General features: G+C 37.2%; 14 non-coding genes across 14 annotated transcripts; all 14 read right to left on the reverse strand.

Moving 5' to 3' along the window:
• Positions 1 to 485: 485 nt before the first annotated feature.
• Positions 486 to 576, reverse strand: TRNAR-UCU (transfer RNA arginine (anticodon UCU)). The gene is given in 2 exon segments: positions 486 to 521; positions 540 to 576. It is a non-coding gene; the product is annotated as a tRNA-Arg (tRNA).
• Positions 577 to 903: 327 nt separating this feature from the next.
• On the reverse strand, positions 904 to 976 carry TRNAK-UUU (transfer RNA lysine (anticodon UUU)). The gene has a single exon. It is a non-coding gene; the product is annotated as a tRNA-Lys (tRNA).
• A 1936-nt stretch (positions 977 to 2912) lies between these two features.
• TRNAK-UUU (transfer RNA lysine (anticodon UUU)) lies at positions 2913 to 2985 on the reverse strand. Its single transcript has one exon. It is a non-coding gene; the product is annotated as a tRNA-Lys (tRNA).
• Positions 2986 to 4503: 1518 nt separating this feature from the next.
• On the reverse strand, positions 4504 to 4594 carry TRNAR-UCU (transfer RNA arginine (anticodon UCU)). The gene is given in 2 exon segments: positions 4504 to 4539; positions 4558 to 4594. It is a non-coding gene; the product is annotated as a tRNA-Arg (tRNA).
• Positions 4595 to 4923: 329 nt separating this feature from the next.
• On the reverse strand, positions 4924 to 4996 carry TRNAK-UUU (transfer RNA lysine (anticodon UUU)). The gene has a single exon. It is a non-coding gene; the product is annotated as a tRNA-Lys (tRNA).
• A 1518-nt stretch (positions 4997 to 6514) lies between these two features.
• TRNAR-UCU (transfer RNA arginine (anticodon UCU)) lies at positions 6515 to 6605 on the reverse strand. Its single transcript is given in 2 exon segments — positions 6515 to 6550; positions 6569 to 6605. It is a non-coding gene; the product is annotated as a tRNA-Arg (tRNA).
• A 1918-nt stretch (positions 6606 to 8523) lies between these two features.
• On the reverse strand, positions 8524 to 8614 carry TRNAR-UCU (transfer RNA arginine (anticodon UCU)). Its single transcript is given in 2 exon segments — positions 8524 to 8559; positions 8578 to 8614. It is a non-coding gene; the product is annotated as a tRNA-Arg (tRNA).
• Positions 8615 to 8943: 329 nt separating this feature from the next.
• Positions 8944 to 9016, reverse strand: TRNAK-UUU (transfer RNA lysine (anticodon UUU)). Its single transcript has one exon. It is a non-coding gene; the product is annotated as a tRNA-Lys (tRNA).
• Positions 9017 to 10534: 1518 nt separating this feature from the next.
• On the reverse strand, positions 10535 to 10625 carry TRNAR-UCU (transfer RNA arginine (anticodon UCU)). Its single transcript is given in 2 exon segments — positions 10535 to 10570; positions 10589 to 10625. It is a non-coding gene; the product is annotated as a tRNA-Arg (tRNA).
• A 1918-nt stretch (positions 10626 to 12543) lies between these two features.
• On the reverse strand, positions 12544 to 12634 carry TRNAR-UCU (transfer RNA arginine (anticodon UCU)). The gene is given in 2 exon segments: positions 12544 to 12579; positions 12598 to 12634. It is a non-coding gene; the product is annotated as a tRNA-Arg (tRNA).
• A 327-nt stretch (positions 12635 to 12961) lies between these two features.
• TRNAK-UUU (transfer RNA lysine (anticodon UUU)) lies at positions 12962 to 13034 on the reverse strand. The gene has a single exon. It is a non-coding gene; the product is annotated as a tRNA-Lys (tRNA).
• A 1517-nt stretch (positions 13035 to 14551) lies between these two features.
• TRNAR-UCU (transfer RNA arginine (anticodon UCU)) lies at positions 14552 to 14642 on the reverse strand. The gene is given in 2 exon segments: positions 14552 to 14587; positions 14606 to 14642. It is a non-coding gene; the product is annotated as a tRNA-Arg (tRNA).
• Positions 14643 to 14969: 327 nt separating this feature from the next.
• TRNAK-UUU (transfer RNA lysine (anticodon UUU)) lies at positions 14970 to 15042 on the reverse strand. Its single transcript has one exon. It is a non-coding gene; the product is annotated as a tRNA-Lys (tRNA).
• Positions 15043 to 16560: 1518 nt separating this feature from the next.
• Positions 16561 to 16651, reverse strand: TRNAR-UCU (transfer RNA arginine (anticodon UCU)). Its single transcript is given in 2 exon segments — positions 16561 to 16596; positions 16615 to 16651. It is a non-coding gene; the product is annotated as a tRNA-Arg (tRNA).
• Positions 16652 to 16659: the final 8 nt, after the last annotated feature.

Genomic DNA, 16659 nt, shown 5'->3' on the forward strand with positions numbered 1-16659 from the left:
GATTAAAAGACTGATGCTCTCCCGACTGAGCTATCCAGGCTCGGAGAGGCCGCTCCACAAAATGACCTTATCAACATTTGGAAGTGTCCCAACTATCACTACGTTTCTTAAGATGGTTGCCGGTATTAAGTACTGAATACGCGGAATATAATAATGAATTGGTACTTCAAGCATTTGAAATCTCTTCAGTAAATTTAACCTTATTGTAAGTCCTGAAATTGCTACTATATCATTTTTTTTGCTGACTTAGAAGTCATATGTTTTTATTGACATTGTAAAATTAAGGAAGGGCCCAAAATCTTACTTCTGAGTAAATTACATTTTCATAAGTACAGCTGCCAATTTCCTCTTCTGCAAAGATTGCGTAATTTGAATAGTATCTATTTAAAATAGACTTCCTTTCACTGCCCTTTTTGGTGAAGCAGAAGCATGCATGCACTGTTTATTACTCTTTTAAACAGTTATGAAGTAAATAGGGATAAAACTGACTCTGGTGGGATTCGAACCCACAACCTTTGAATATCTTTTTTACATTCACCTAGAAGTCCAATGCGCTATCCATTGCGCCACAGAGCCAATACGCTCTAATTAGGTGCAGAGATATTCTGAAATGAAATAATGTTGATCAGCTTTATAAAGTTCATTTGATACTATAACCATGGATTTATTTTGAATATTGAATTGGGGAAATTATATTCACCGTCTCAAGTTACATGATACCTTAGGTAAGTCTACGTACGACTTAAGTTTAGTCAAATGGCACATGATATATGAGGCAGATGTGCATTTCACAACTCCATGAAAGACGTTTTTGCAATTTTAGTAATGGAATATCTTATTCGTCATGCAGGGGAACACAAAAAGAGCATCCAATTAGAGTAATTTTTCTTTAAAGGAAGCAACCGCCTGAACAGGGACTTGAACCCTGGACCCTCAGATTAAAAGTCTGATGCTCTACCGACTGAGCTATCCAGGCTCTGCTATACTCTGTCTTAAAATCAGCTAAACAAATGTGGACGTACACTGACCTACACTCTATGTATTAATATGGTTACATATATTAGCAATCAAATTTGTAGAGTTTAATAACAAATTGATGTTTTAACCCCTTCCATGCTCATGACGAGCTCAGCTCTTCGTGCAGTACACTTGTCGTGTGCTTATGACGAGCTGAGCTCGTCATGAACAATGGATTTACAGATCATTCAGCACAGGAGGAAAATCTCCTGTAGCATTGAAGGTGTTAAGCATTTGAAATTTCAGCAGCACACGTAATCCATTTTAAATCCTGAAATTTGTACTATCTCATTTTCGGCTGACTTAGAAATCATGTGTCTAAAATGACATTGTGAAATCAATAAAGTGCCAAATACTATTACTACCTACTAAATTACATACATTTTCAGCAGTATCTTTGGGAATTTCCTCTTGGGCATAGATTATGCAATGTTTTCAAAGCAAACAGTCTCTGTTTAAGTAGACTTTCTTTCACTGCCATTTTGGTAAATGTTTCTGGTGATGCAGACGCAGGCATTGCTTGTTACTGTTTCAATTAGTTATAAAATAAGAGGAGGGATAAAATTGACCCAGCTGGTGTTTGAACACAAAGCCTTTGAATGCTTTTGCTACATTCGTCTAGGACTCCAAGCCGCTATCCATTGCACTAGAGATCCGACCTGATTCAACACGGTGATCAGAGATTCACAAATAAAAATATGACCTATCAGCTGTTGACCAACTTTATCAAGTTAATCGGACACTACCTTACATTTTGAACATTGAATTGGGTAAAAGATAATCAACAAACTACATGATACAGTTTGGGTAAGTCTTCTTAACCCTTGTCAAAGAATGTAGAAGACAGATGGGTATGTAATGACTTGATTAAGACTTTTTTGAAACATCTCGAATAGGACTCCCCATTCATTGGATCCTGAAAAGAGTATGCAATTGATATACCTTTTCTTTAACCAAGCCGCCTGAACAGGGACTTGAACCCTGGGCCCTCAGATTAAAAGACTGATGCTCTCCCGACTGAGCTATCCAGGCTCGAAGAGGCTGCTCCACAAAATGACCTTATCAACATTTGGAAGTGTCCCAACTATCACTACGTTTCTTAAGATGGTTGCCGGTATTAAGTACTGAATACGCGGAATATAATAATGAATTGGTACTTCAAGCATTTGAAATCTCTTCAGTAAATTTAACCTTATTGTAAGTCCTGAAATTGCTACTATATCATTTTTTTTGCTGACTTAGAAGTCATATGTTTTTATTGACATTGTAAAATTAAGGAAGGGCCCAAAATCTTACTTCTGAGTAAATTACATTTTCATAAGTACAGCTGCCAATTTCCTCTTCTGCAAAGATTGCGTAATTTGAATAGTATCTATTTAAAATAGACTTCCTTTCACTGCCCTTTTTGGTGAAGCAGAAGCATGCATGCACTGTTTATTACTCTTTTAAACAGTTATGAAGTAAATAGGGATAAAACTGACTCTGGTGGGATTTGAACCCACAACCTTTGAATATCTTTTTTACATTCACCTAGAAGTCCAATGTGCTATCCATTGCGCCACAGAGCCAATACGCTCTGATTAGGTGCAGAGATATTCTGAAATGAAATAATGTTGATCAGCTTTATAAAGTTCATTTGATACTATAACCATGGATTTATTTTGAATATTGAATTGGGGAAATTATATTCACCGTCTCAAGTTACATGATACCTTAGGTAAGTCTACGTACGACTTAAGTTTATTCAAATGGCACATGATATATGAGGCAGATGTGCATTTCACAACTCCATGAAAGACGTTTTTGCAATTTTAGTAATGGAATATCTTATTCGTCATGCAGGGGAACACAAAAAGAGCATCCAATTAGAGTAATTTTTCTTTAAAGGAAGCAACCGCCTGAACAGGGACTTGAACCCTGGACCCTCAGATTAAAAGTCTGATGCTCTACCGACTGAGCTATCCAGGCTCTGCTATACTCTGTCTTAAAATCAGCTAAACAAATGTGGACGTACACTGACCTACACTCTGTGTATTAATATGGTTACATATATTAGCAATCAAATTTGTAGAGTTTAATAACAAATTGATGTTTTAACCCCTTCCATGCTCATGACGAGCTCAGCTCGTCGTGCAGTACACTTGTCGTGTGCTTATGACGAGCTGAGCTCGTCATGAACAATGGATTTACAGATCATTCAGCACAGGAGGAAAATCTCCTGTAGCATTGAAGGTGTTAAGCATTTGAAATTTCAGCAGCACACGTAATCCATTTTAAATCCTGAAATTTGTACTATCTCATTTTCGGCTGACTTAGAAATCATGTGTCTAAAATGACCTTGTGAAATCAATAAAGTGCCAAATACTATTACTACCTACTAAATTACATACATTTTCAGCAGTTTCTTTGGGAACTTCCTCTTGGGCATAGATTATGCAATGTTTTCAAAGCAAACAGTCTCTGTTTAAGTAGACTTTCTTTCACTGCCATTTTGGTAAATGTTTCTGGTGATGCAGACGCAGGCATTGCTTGTTACTGTTTCAATTAGTTATAAAATAGGAGGAGGGATAAAATTGACCCAGCTGGTGTTTGAACACAAAGCCTTTGAATGCTTTTGCTACATTCGTCTAGGACTCCAAGCCGCTATCCATTGCACTAGAGATCCGACCTGATTCAACACGGTGATCAGAGATTCACAAATAAAAAGATGACCTATCAGCTGTTGACCAACTTTATCAAGTTAATCGGACACTACCTTACATTTTGAACATTGAATTGGGTAAAAGATAATCAACAAACTACATGATACAGTTTGGGTAAGTCTTCTTAACCCTTGTCAAAGAATGTAGAAGACAGATGGGTATGTAATGACTTGATTAAGACTTTTTTGAAACATCTCGAATAGGACTCCCCATTCATTGGATCCTGAAAAGAGTATGCAATTGATATACCTTTTCTTTAACCAAGCCGCCTGAACAGGGACTTGAACCCTGGGCCCTCAGATTAAAAGACTGATGCTCTCCCGACTGAGCTATCCAGGCTCGGAGAGGCCGCTCCACAAAATGACCTTATCAACATTTGGAAGTGTCCCAACTATCACTACGTTTCTTAAGATGGTTGCCGGTATTAAGTACTGAATACGCGGAATATAATAATGAATTGGTACTTCAAGCATTTGAAATCTCTTCAGTAAATTTAACCTTATTGTAAGTCCTGAAATTGCTACTATATCATTTTTTTTGCTGACTTAGAAGTCATATGTTTTTATTGACATTGTAAAATTAAGGAAGGGCCCAAAATCTTACTTCTGAGTAAATTACATTTTCATAAGTACAGCTGCCAATTTCCTCTTCTGCAAAGATTGCGTAATTTGAATAGTATCTATTTAAAATAGACTTCCTTTCACTGCCCTTTTTGGTGAAGCAGAAGCATGCATGCACTGTTTATTACTCTTTTAAACAGTTATGAAGTAAATAGGGATAAAACTGACTCTGGTGGGATTCGAACCCACAACCTTTGAATATCTTTTTTACATTCACCTAGAAGTCCAATGCGCTATCCATTGCGCCACAGAGCCAATACGCTCTGATTAGGTGCAGAGATATTCTGAAATGAAATAATGTTGATCAGCTTTATAAAGTTCATTTGATACTATAACCATGGATTTATTTTGAATATTGAATTGGGGAAATTATATTCACCGTCTCAAGTTACATGATACCTTAGGTAAGTCTACGTACGACTTAAGTTTAGTCAAATGGCACATGATATATGAGGCAGATGTGCATTTCACAACTCCATGAAAGACGTTTTTGCAATTTTATTAATGGAATATCTTATTTTCGTCATGCAGGGGAACACAAAAAGAGCATCCAATTAGAGTAATTTTTCTTTAAAGGAAGCAACCGCCTGAACAGGGACTTGAACCCTGGACCCTCAGATTAAAAGTCTGATGCTCTACCGACTGAGCTATCCAGGCTCTGCTATACTCTGTCTTAAAATCAGCTAAACAAATGTGGACGTACACTGACCTACACTCTGTGTATTAATATGGTTACATATATTAGCAATCAAATTTGTAGAGTTTAATAACAAATTGATGTTTTAACCCCTTCCATGCTCATGACGAGCTCAGCTCGTCGTGCAGTACACTTGTCGTGTGCTTATGACGAGCTGAGCTCGTCATGAACAATGGATTTACAGATCATTCAGCACAGGAGGAAAATCTCCTGTAGCATTGAAGGTGTTAAGCATTTGAAATTTCAGCAGCACACGTAATCCATTTTAAATCCTAAAATTTGTACTATCTCATTTTCGGCTGACTTAGAAATCATGTGTCTAAAATGACCTTGTGAAATCAATAAAGTGCCAAATACTATTACTACCTACTAAATTACATACATTTTCAGCAGTTTCTTTGGGAACTTCCTCTTGGGCATAGATTATGCAATGTTTTCAAAGCAAACAGTCTCTGTTTAAGTAGACTTTCTTTCACTGCCATTTTGGTAAATGTTTCTGGTGATGCAGACGCAGGCATTGCTTGTTACTGTTTCAATTAGTTATAAAATAAGAGGAGGGATAAAATTGACCCAGCTGGTGTTTGAACACAAAGCCTTTGAATGCTTTTGCTACATTCGTCTAGGACTCCAAGCCGCTATCCATTGCACTAGAGATCCGACCTGATTCAACACGGTGATCAGAGATTCACAAATAAAAAGATGACCTATCAGCTGTTGACCAACTTTATCAAGTTAATCGGACACTACCTTACATTTTGAACATTGAATTGGTTAAAAGATAATCAACAAACTACATGATACAGTTTGGGTAAGTCTTCTTAACCCTTGTCAAAGAATGTAGAAGACAGATGGGTATGTAATGACTTGATTAAGACTTTTTTGAAACATCTCTAATAGGACTCCCCATTCATTGGATCCTGAAAAGAGTATGCAATTGATATACCTTTTCTTTAACCAAGCCGCCTGAACAGGGACTTGAACCCTGGGCCCTCAGATTAAAAGACTGATGCTCTCCCGACTGAGCTATCCAGGCTCGGAGAGGCCGCTCCACAAAATGACCTTATCAACATTTGGAAGTGTCCCAACTATCACTACGTTTCTTAAGATGGTTGCCGGTATTAAGTACTGAATACGCGGAATATAATAATGAATTGGTACTTCAAGCATTTGAAATCTCTTCAGTAAATGTAACCTTATTGTAAGTCCTGAAATTGCTACTATCTAATTTTTTTTGCTGACTTATAAGTCATATGTTTTTATTGACATTGTAAAATGAAGGAAGGGCCCAAAAACTTACTTCTGAGTAAATTACATTTTCATAAGTACAGCTGCCAATTTCCTCTTCTGCAAAGATTGCGTAATTTGAATAGTATCTATTTAAAATAGACTTCCTTTCACTGCCCTTTTTGGTGAAGCAGAAGCATGCATGCACTGTTTATTACTCTTTTAAACAGTTATGAAGTAAATAGGGATAAAACTGACTCTGGTGGGATTTGAACCCACAACCTTTGAATATCTTTTTTACATTCACCTAGAAGTCCAATGCGCTATCCATTGCGCCACAGAGCCAATACGCTCTGATTAGGTGCAGAGATATTCTGAAATGAAATAATGTTGATCAGCTTTATAAAGTTCATTTGATACTATAACCATGGATTTATTTTGAATATTGAATTGGGGAAATTATATTCACCGTCTCAAGTTACATGATACCTTAGGTAAGTCTACGTACGACTTAAGTTTAGTCAAATGGCACATGATATATGAGGCAGATGTGCATTTCACAACTCCATGAAAGACGTTTTTGCAATTTTAGTAATGGAATATCTTATTCGTCATGCAGGGGAACACAAAAAGAGCATCCAATTAGAGTAATTTTTCTTTAAAGGAAGCAACCGCCTGAACAGGGACTTGAACCCTGGACCCTCAGATTAAAAGTCTGATGCTCTACGGACTGAGCTATCCAGGCTCTGCTATACTCTGTCTTAAAATCAGCTAAACAAATGTGGACGTACACTGACCTACACTCTGTGTATTAATATGGTTACATATATTAGCAATCAAATTTGTAGAGTTTAATAACAAATTGATGTTTTAACCCCTTCCATGCTCATGACGAGCTCAGCTCGTCGTGCAGTACACTTGTCGTGTGCTTATGACGAGCTGAGCTCGTCATGAACAATGGATTTACAGATCATTCAGCACAGGAGGAAAATCTCCTGTAGCATTGAAGGTGTTAAGCATTTGAAATTTCAGCAGCACACGTAATCCATTTTAAATCCTGAAATTTGTACTATCTCATTTTCGGCTGACTTAGATATCATGTGTCTAAAATGACCTTGTGAAATCAATAAAGTGCCAAATACTATTACTACCTACTAAATTACATACATTTTCAGCAGTTTCTTTGGGAACTTCCTCTTGGGCATAGATTATGCAATGTTTTCAAAGCAAACAGTCTCTGTTTAAGTAGACTTTCTTTCACTGCCATTTTGGTAAATGTTTCTGGTGATGCAGACGCAGGCATTGCTTGTTACTGTTTCAATTAGTTATAAAATAAGAGGAGGGATAAAATTGACCCAGCTGGTGTTTGAACACAAAGCCTTTGAATGCTTTTGCTACATTCGTCTAGGACTCCAAGCCGCTATCCATTGCACTAGAGATCCGACCTGATTCAACACGGTGATCAGAGATTCACAAATAAAAAGATGACCTATCAGCTGTTGACCAACTTTATCAAGTTAATCGGACACTACCTTACATTTTGAACATTGAATTGGGTAAAAGATAATCAACAAACTACATGATACAGTTTGGGTAAGTCTTCTTAACCCTTGTCAAAGAATGTAGAAGACAGATGGGTATGTAATGACTTGATTAAGACTTTTTTGAAACATCTCGAATAGGACTCCCCATTCATTGGATCCTGAAAAGAGTATGCAATTGATATACCTTTTCTTTAACCAAGCCGCCTGAACAGGGACTTGAACCCTGGGCCCTCAGATTAAAAGACTGATGCTCTCCCGACTGAGCTATCCAGGCTCGGAGAGGCCGCTCCACAAAATGACCTTATCAACATTTGGAAGTGTCCCAACTATCACTACGTTTCTTAAGATGGTTGCCGGTATTAAGTACTGAATACGCGGAATATAATAATGAATTGGTACTTCAAGCATTTGAAATCTCTTCAGTAAATTTAACCTTATTGTAAGTCCTGAAATTGCTACTATATCATTTTTTTTGCTGACTTAGAAGTCATATGTTTTTATTGACATTGTAAAATTAAGGAAGGGCCCAAAATCTTACTTCTGAGTAAATTACATTTTCATAAGTACAGCTGCCAATTTCCTCTTCTGCAAAGATTGCGTAATTTGAATAGTATCTATTTAAAATAGACTTCCTTTCACTGCCCTTTTTGGTGAAGCAGAAGCATGCATGCACTGTTTATTACTCTTTTAAACAGTTATGAAGTAAATAGGGATAAAACTGACTCTGGTGGGATTCGAACCCACAACCTTTGAATATCTTTTTTACATTCACCTAGAAGTCCAATGCGCTATCCATTGCGCCACAGAGCCAATACGCTCTGATTAGGTGCAGAGATATTCTGAAATGAAATAATGTTGATCAGCTTTATAAAGTTCATTTGATACTATAACCATGGATTTATTTTGAATATTGAATTGGGGAAATTATATTCACCGTCTCAAGTTACATGATACCTTAGGTAAGTCTACGTACGACTTAAGTTTAGTCAAATGGCACATGATATATGAGGCAGATGTGCATTTCACAACTCCATGAAAGACGTTTTTGCAATTTTATTAATGGAATATCTTATTTTCGTCATGCAGGGGAACACAAAAAGAGCATCCAATTAGAGTAATTTTTCTTTAAAGGAAGCAACCGCCTGAACAGGGACTTGAACCCTGGACCCTCAGATTAAAAGTCTGATGCTCTACCGACTGAGCTATCCAGGCTCTGCTATACTCTGTCTTAAAATCAGCTAAACAAATGTGGACGTACACTGACCTACACTCTGTGTATTAATATGGTTACATATATTAGCAATCAAATTTGTAGAGTTTAATAACAAATTGATGTTTTAACCCCTTCCATGCTCATGACGAGCTCAGCTCGTCGTGCAGTACACTTGTCGTGTGCTTATGACGAGCTGAGCTCGTCATGAACAATGGATTTACAGATCATTCAGCACAGGAGGAAAATCTCCTGTAGCATTGAAGGTGTTAAGCATTTGAAATTTCAGCAGCACACGTAATCCATTTTAAATCCTGAAATTTGTACTATCTCATTTTCGGCTGACTTAGAAATCATGTGTCTAAAATGACCTTGTGAAATCAATAAAGTGCCAAATACTATTACTACCTACTAAATTACATACATTTTCAGCAGTTTCTTTGGGAACTTCCTCTTGGGCATAGATTATGCAATGTTTTCAAAGCAAACAGTCTCTGTTTAAGTAGACTTTCTTTCACTGCCATTTTGGTAAATGTTTCTGGTGATGCAGACGCAGGCATTGCTTGTTACTGTTTCAATTAGTTATAAAATAAGAGGAGGGATAAAATTGACCCAGCTGGTGTTTGAACACAAAGCCTTTGAATGCTTTTGCTACATTCGTCTAGGACTCCAAGCCGCTATCCATTGCACTAGAGATCCGACCTGATTCAACACGGTGATCAGAGATTCACAAATAAAAAGATGACCTATCAGCTGTTGACCAACTTTATCAAGTTAATCGGACACTACCTTACATTTTGAACATTGAATTGGTTAAAAGATAATCAACAAACTACATGATACAGTTTGGGTAAGTCTTCTTAACCCTTGTCAAAGAATGTAGAAGACAGATGGGTATGTAATGACTTGATTAAGACTTTTTTGAAACATCTCTAATAGGACTCCCCATTCATTGGATCCTGAAAAGAGTATGCAATTGATATACCTTTTCTTTAACCAAGCCGCCTGAACAGGGACTTGAACCCTGGGCCCTCAGATTAAAAGACTGATGCTCTCCCGACTGAGCTATCCAGGCTCGGAGAGGCCGCTCCACAAAATGACCTTATCAACATTTGGAAGTGTCCCAACTATCACTACGTTTCTTAAGATGGTTGCCGGTATTAAGTACTGAATACGCGGAATATAATAATGAATTGGTACTTCAAGCATTTGAAATCTCTTCAGTAAATGTAACCTTATTGTAAGTCCTGAAATTGCTACTATCTAATTTTTTTTGCTGACTTAGAAGTCATATGTTTTTATTGACATTGTAAAATGAAGGAAGGGCCCAAAAACTTACTTCTGAGTAAATTACATTTTCATAAGTACAGCTGCCAATTTCCTCTTCTGCAAAGATTGCGCAATTTGAATAGTATCTATTTAAAATAGACTTCCTTTCACTGCCCTTTTTGGTGAAGCAGAAGCATGCATGCACTGTTTATTACTCTTTTAAACAGTTATGAAGTAAATAGGGATAAAACTGACTCTGGTGGGATTTGAACCCACAACCTTTGAATATCTTTTTTACATTCACCTAGAAGTCCAATGCGCTATCCATTGCGCCACAGAGCCAATACGCTCTGATTAGGTGCAGAGATATTCTGAAATGAAATAATGTTGATCAGCTTTATAAAGTTCATTTGATACTATAACCATGGATTTATTTTGAATATTGAATTGGGGAAATTATATTCACCGTCTCAAGTTACATGATACCTTAGGTAAGTCTACGTACGACTTAAGTTTAGTCAAATGGCACATGATATATGAGGCAGATGTGCATTTCACAACTCCATGAAAGACGTTTTTGCAATTTTAGTAATGGAATATCTTATTCGTCATGCAGGGGAACACAAAAAGAGCATCCAATTAGAGTAATTTTTCTTTAAAGGAAGCAACCGCCTGAACAGGGACTTGAACCCTGGACCCTCAGATTAAAAGTCTGATGCTCTACGGACTGAGCTATCCAGGCTCTGCTATACTCTGTCTTAAAATCAGCTAAACAAATGTGGACGTACACTGACCTACACTCTGTGTATTAATATGGTTACATATATTAGCAATCAAATTTGTAGAGTTTAATAACAAATTGATGTTTTAACCCCTTCCATGCTCATGACGAGCTCAGCTCGTCGTGCAGTACACTTGTCGTGTGCTTATGACGAGCTGAGCTCGTCATGAACAATGGATTTACAGATCATTCAGCACAGGAGGAAAATCTCCTGTAGCATTGAAGGTGTTAAGCATTTGAAATTTCAGCAGCACACGTAATCCATTTTAAATCCTGAAATTTGTACTATCTCATTTTCGGCTGACTTAGATATCATGTGTCTAAAATGACCTTGTGAAATCAATAAAGTGCCAAATACTATTACTACCTACTAAATTACATACATTTTCAGCAGTTTCTTTGGGAACTTCCTCTTGGGCATAGATTATGCAATGTTTTCAAAGCAAACAGTCTCTGTTTAAGTAGACTTTCTTTCACTGCCATTTTGGTAAATGTTTCTGGTGATGCAGACGCAGGCATTGCTTGTTACTGCTTCAATTAGTTATAAAATAAGAGGAGGGATAAAATTGACCCAGCTGGTGTTTGAACACAAAGCCTTTGAATGCTTTTGCTACATTCGTCTAGGACTCCAAGCCGCTATCCATTGCACTAGAGATCCGACCTGATTCAACACGGTGATCAGAGATTCACAAATAAAAAGATGACCTATCAGCTGTTGACCAACTTTATCAAGTTAATCGGACACTACCTTACATTTTGAACATTGAATTGGGTAAAAGATAATCAACAAACTACATGATACAGTTTGGGTAAGTCTTCTTAACCCTTGTCAAAGAATGTAGAAGACAGATGGGTATGTAATGACTTGATTAAGACTTTTTTGAAACATCTCGAATAGGACTCCCCATTCATTGGATCCTGAAAAGAGTATGCAATTGATATACCTTTTCTTTAACCAAGCCGCCTGAACAGGGACTTGAACCCTGGGCCCTCAGATTAAAAGACTGATGCTCTCCCGACTGAGCTATCCAGGCTCGGAGAGGCCGCTCCACAAAATGACCTTATCAACATTTGGAAGTGTCCCAACTATCACTACGTTTCTTAAGATGGTTGCCGGTATTAAGTACTGAATACGCGGAATATAATAATGAATTGGTACTTCAAGCATTTGAAATCTCTTCAGTAAATGTAACCTTATTGTAAGTCCTGAAATTGCTACTATCTCATTTTTTTTGCTGACTTAGAAGTCATATGTTTTTATTGACATTGTAAAATTAAGGAAGGGCCCAAAATCTTACTTCTGAGTAAATTACATTTTCATAAGTACAGCTGCCAATTTCCTCTTCTGCAAAGATTGCGTAATTTGAATAGTATCTATTTAAAATAGACTTCCTTTCACTGCCCTTTTTGGTGAAGCAGAAGCATGCATGCACTGTTTATTACTCTTTTAAACAGTTATGAAATAAATAGGGATAAAACTGACTCTGGTGGGATTCGAACCCACAACCTTTGAATATCTTTTTTACATTCACCTAGAAGTCCAATGCGCTATCCATTGCGCCACAGAGCCAATACGCTCTAATTAGGTGCAGAGATATTCTGAAATGAAATAATGTTGATCAGCTTTATAAAGTTCATTTGATACTATAACCATGGATTTATTTTGAATATTGAATTGGGGAAATTATATTCACCGTCTCAAGTTACATGATACCTTAGGTAAGTCTACGTACGACTTAAGTTTAGTCAAATGGCACATGATATATGAGGCAGATGTGCATTTCACAACTCCATGAAAGACGTTTTTGCAATTTTAGTAATGGAATATCTTATTCGTCATGCAGGGGAACACAAAAAGAGCATCCAATTAGAGTAATTTTTCTTTAAAGGAAGCAACCGCCTGAACAGGGACTTGAACCCTGGACCCTCAGATTAAAAGTCTGATGCTCTACCGACTGAGCTATCCAGGCTCTGCTATACTCTGTCTTAAAATCAGCTAAACAAATGTGGACGTACACTGACCTACACTCTATGTATTAATATGGTTACATATATTAGCAATCAAATTTGTAGAGTTTAATAACAAATTGATGTTTTAACCCCTTCCATGCTCATGACGAGCTCAGCTCTTCGTGCAGTACACTTGTCGTGTGCTTATGACGAGCTGAGCTCGTCATGAACAATGGATTTACAGATCATTCAGCACAGGAGGAAAATCTCCTGTAGCATTGAAGGTGTTAAGCATTTGAAATTTCAGCAGCACACGTAATCCATTTTAAATCCTGAAATTTGTACTATCTCATTTTCGGCTGACTTAGAAATCATGTGTCTAAAATGACCTTGTGAAATCAATAAAGTGCCAAATACTATTACTACCTACTAAATTACATACATTTTCAGCAGTTTCTTTGGGAACTTCCTCTTGGGCATAGATTATGCAATGTTTTCAAAGCAAACAGTCTCTGTTTAAGTAGACTTTCTTTCACTGCCATTTTGGTAAATGTTTCTGGTGATGCAGACGCAGGCATTGCTTGTTACTGCTTCAATTAGTTATAAAATAAGAGGAGGGATAAAATTGACCCAGCTGGTGTTTGAACACAAAGCCTTTGAATGCTTTTGCTACATTCGTCTAGGACTCCAAGCCGCTATCCATTGCACTAGAGATCCGACCTGATTCAACACGGTGATCAGAGATTCACAAATAAAAAGATGACCTATCAGCTGTTGACCAACTTTATCAAGTTAATCGGACACTACCTTACATTTTGAACATTGAATTGGGTAAAAGATAATCAACAAACTACATGATACAGTTTGGGTAAGTCTTCTTAACCCTTGTCAAAGAATGTAGAAGACAGATGGGTATGTAATGACTTGATTAAGACTTTTTTGAAACATCTCGAATAGGACTCCCCATTCATTGGATCCTGAAAAGAGTATGCAATTGATATACCTTTTTTTAACCAAGCCGCCTGAACAGGGACTTGAACCCTGGGCCCTCAGATTAAAAGACTGATGCTCTCCCGACTGAGCTATCCAGGCTCGGAGAGGCCGCACCACAAAATGACCTTATCAACATTTGGAAGTGTCCCAACTATCACTACGTTTCTTAAGATGGTTGCCGGTATTAAGTACTGAATACGCGGAATATAATAATGAATTGGTACTTCAAGCATTTGAAATCTCTTCAGTAAATTTAACCTTATTGTAAGTCCTGAAATTGCTACTATCTCATTTTTTTTGCTGACTTAGAAGTCATATGTTTTTATTGACATTGTAAAATTAAGGAAGGGCCCAAAATCTTACTTCTGAGTAAATTACATTTTCATAAGTACAGCTGCCAATTTCCTCTTCTGCAAAGATTGCGTAATTTGAATAGTATCTATTTAAAATAGACTTCCTTTCACTGCCCTTTTTGGTGAAGCAGAAGCATGCATGCACTGTTTATTACTCTTTTAAACAGTTATGAAATAAATAGGGATAAAACTGACTCTGGTGGGATTCGAACCCACAACCTTTGAATATCTTTTTTACATTCACCTAGAAGTCCAATGCGCTATCCATTGCGCCACAGAGCCAATACGCTCTGATTAGGTGCAGAGATATTCTGAAATGAAATAATGTTGATCAGCTTTATAAAGTTCATGTGATACTATAACCATGGATTTATTTTGAATATTGAATTGGGGAAATTATATTCACCGTCTCAAGTTACATGATACCTTAGGTAAGTCTACGTACGACTTAAGTTTAGTCAAATGGCACATGATATATGAGGCAGATGTGCATTTCACAACTCCATGAAAGACGTTTTTGCAATTTTAGTAATGGAATATCTTATTCGTCATGCAGGGGAACACAAAAAGAGCATCCAATTAGAGTAATTTTTCTTTAAAGGAAGCAACCGCCTGAACAGGGACTTGAACCCTGGACCCTCAGATTAAAAGTCTGATGCTCTACCGACTGAGCTATCCAGGCTCTGCTATACTCTGTCTTAAAATCAGCTAAACAAATGTGGACGTACACTGACCTACACTCTATGTATTAATATGGTTACATATATTAGCAATCAAATTTGTAGAGTTTAATAACAAATTGATGTTTTAACCCCTTCCATGCTCATGACGAGCTCAGCTCTTCGTGCAGTACACTTGTCGTGTGCTTATGACGAGCTGAGCTCGTCATGAACAATGGATTTACAGATCATTCAGCACAGGAGGAAAATCTCCTGTAGCATTGAAGGTGTTAAGCATTTGAAATTTCAGCAGCACACGTAATCCATTTTAAATCCTGAAATTTGTACTATCTCATTTTCGGCTGACTTAGAAATCATGTGTCTAAAATGACATTGTGAAATCAATAAAGTGCCAAATACTATTACTACCTACTAAATTACATACATTTTCAGCAGTATCTTTGGGAATTTCCTCTTGGGCATAGATTATGCAATGTTTTCAAAGCAAACAGTCTCTGTTTAAGTAGACTTTCTTTCACTGCCATTTTGGTAAATGTTTCTGGTGATGCAGACGCAGGCATTGCTTGTTACTGTTTCAATTAGTTATAAAATAAGAGGAGGGATAAAATTGACCCAGCTGGTGTTTGAACACAAAGCCTTTGAATGCTTTTGCTACATTCGTCTAGGACTCCAAGCCGCTATCCATTGCACTAGAGATCCGACCTGATTCAACACGGTGATCAGAGATTCACAAATAAAAAGATGACCTATCAGCTGTTGACCAACTTTATCAAGTTAATCGGACACTACCTTACATTTTGAACATTGAATTGGGTAAAAGATAATCAACAAACTACATGATACAGTTTGGGTAAGTCTTCTTAACCCTTGTCAAAGAATGTAGAAGACAGATGGGTATGTAATGACTTGATTAAGACTTTTTTGAAACATCTCGAATAGGACTCCCCATTCATTGGATCCTGAAAAGAGTATGCAATTGATATACCTTTTCTTTAACCAAGCCGCCTGAACAGGGACTTGAACCCTGGGCCCTCAGATTAAAAGACTGATGCTCTCCCGACTGAGCTATCCAGGCTCGGAGAGGCCGCTCCACAAAATGACCTTATCAACATTTGGAAGTGTCCCAACTATCACTACGTTTCTTAAGATGGTTGCCGGTATTAAGTACTGAATACGCGGAATATAATAATGAATTGGTACTTCAAGCATTTGAAATCTCTTCAGTAAATTTAACCTTATTGTAAGTCCTGAAATTGCTACTATCTCATTTTTTTTGCTGACTTAGAAGTCATATGTTTTTATTGACATTGTAAAATTAAGGAAGGGCCCAAAATCTTACTTCTGAGTAAATTACATTTTCATAAGTACAGCTGCCAATTTCCTCTTCTGCAAAGATTGCGTAATTTGAATGGTATCTATTTAAAATAGACTTCCTTTCACTGCCCTTTTTGGTGAAGCAGAAGCATGCATGCACTGTTTATTACTCTTTTAAACAGTTATGAAGTAAATAGGGATAAAACTGACTCTGGTGGGATTCGAACCCACAACCTTTGAATATCTTTTTTACATTCACCTAGAAGTCCAATGCGCTATCCATTGCGCCACAGAGCCAATACGCT

The sequence above is a fragment of the Lissotriton helveticus genome, chromosome 1_1, assembly GCF_964261635.1.
Source record: "Lissotriton helveticus chromosome 1_1, aLisHel1.1, whole genome shotgun sequence".
NCBI lineage: Eukaryota > Metazoa > Chordata > Amphibia > Caudata > Salamandridae > Lissotriton > Lissotriton helveticus.